General features: G+C 39.6%; 1 protein-coding gene across 1 annotated transcript in view; it reads right to left on the bottom strand.

Moving 5' to 3' along the window:
• The window catches only part of LOC104996359 (protocadherin alpha-9-like), a 12,794-nt gene that overhangs the window by 8,621 nt on the left and 2,273 nt on the right, over positions 1-1,900 (bottom strand). The window lies entirely within an intron of this gene.

Genomic DNA, 1,900 nt, shown 5'->3' with positions numbered 1-1,900 from the left:
AGGAGGAGAAGGGGACAACAGAGGATGAGATGGCTGGATGGCATCACTGACTCGATGGACATGAGTCTGAGTGAACTCCGGGAGTCAGTGATAGACAGGGAGGCCTGGTGTGCTGTGATTCATGGGGTCACAAAGAGTCAGACACAACTGAGCGACTGAACTAAACTGAACTGATAACTAAAGTCAGATATGCAGACGACATTACTCTAATGACAGAAAGCGAAGAGGAACTAAAGAGCCTCTTGATGAGGGTGAAAGTGGAGAGTGAAAAGGCCGGCTTAAAACTTAACATTCAAAAAACTAAGATCATGGCATCCTGTTCCATCACTTCATGGCAAATAGCCATGTGGAAATAGTGACAGATTTTATTTTCTTGGGCTCCAAATTCACTGTGGATGGTGACTGCAGCCATTAAACTAAAAGACGCTTGCTCCTTGGAAGGAAAGCTATTACAAAGCTAGACAGTGTATTAAAAAGCAAAGATGTCACTTTGCCAACCAAGGTCCAGATAATCAAAGCTATGGTTTTCTCAGTAGTCATGTATACATGTGAGAGTTGGACCATGAAGAAGGCTGAATGTGGAAGAATTGATGCTTTCAAATTGTAGTGCTAGAGAAAACTCTTGAGAATCCCTTAGACAGCAAGGAGATCAAACCAGTCAATCCTAAAGGAAATAAACCCTGAATATTCATTGGAAGGACTGATGTTGAAGCTCCAATATTTGGGCACCTGATGCAAAGAGCCAAAGAGCTGACTCATTAGAAAAGACCCTGATGCTGGGAAAGATTGAGGGCAAGAGGAGAAAGGGACAACAAAGTATGAGATGGCTGGATAGCATCACTGACTCAATGGACATGCGTTAGAGCAAACTCCCAGAGATAATGAAGGACAGAGAAGCCTGGTGTGCTGCAATTCATGAGGTTGCAGAGTTGCACATGACTTAGCAACTGAAAAACAACATAACTAAACTGCTTGATATACCAATAGAGAAACTCTATATAAATACAGGCTTCCCTGGTGGCTCACACAGTAAAGAATAACCCCAAATATGGGAGACCTGGGTTGAAAATAGTACATATAGAGTTGTAGATATATCTGTACATCTATATACCAACAGTAAGAAAGAGAAGAAAATGAAATGTATGGACTCTGATCTTAAGTGAGTAAATTAAAACTAATCACCAAAAAATACTTCAATATTATCAGAACATACCATGTGAAGGTTAAAAAGTACACACAATATGTAATCATGAAAAATAAATGCTATGTGGAGGAATACATATACACTGGATGTTTTTAGTGTTCATAAAGTGAGGTATTACAAAGGATAAAATCATATCCAATAAGAAATTCATCCAAGGAAAATTTTAATTTGACCAGAAATCTAACTTGGGGAAATAGTTAATAATGTCTGATAGCACTGAGAAATTGCAACTAAATTTACTATATACATGTATATAAAATTATCATCTTTTACACCTTATGGGGAATGTTATACAACAACTATTTCTCAATAAATCTGGGGAAACTAACGATTAATTGTAGATATTTATAAACCACAATAATGTTTGAATATAGAACTGTGAAATTTGCAATACATTTAAAAAGAAAATATATGAAATGGTTTTAGAGTAAATATGAAATTTCATTGTAAATAATTATAATATAAATGTAAATAGACTTACTTCCGCGCAATGATCAACATTTAAGTCTTGCTGTTTGCCTATGGCTTCAGCACCTGGGAATGGAGGCAGGCTGGGGCTGAAGGCCATGAGGTCGGTCTTGGGCGGCCCCTCCCCAGAGCACACCCTCTGTCGCCTCTCCTGCGAGTAAGACCAGCTCCCCACCGCGCTGGAGCACACCAGCCTGGGCTTCACGGGCCCGCACGCGCCCTCGCTGG

This window comes from Bison bison, unplaced genomic scaffold (genome assembly GCF_000754665.1).
Source record: "Bison bison bison isolate TAMUID 2011002044 unplaced genomic scaffold, Bison_UMD1.0 scf7180017864291, whole genome shotgun sequence".
Classification (NCBI taxonomy): domain Eukaryota; kingdom Metazoa; phylum Chordata; class Mammalia; order Artiodactyla; family Bovidae; genus Bison; species Bison bison.
The sequence above is the reverse complement of the archived record's forward strand: the minus strand, read 5'-3'. Positions and strand labels throughout refer to the sequence as shown.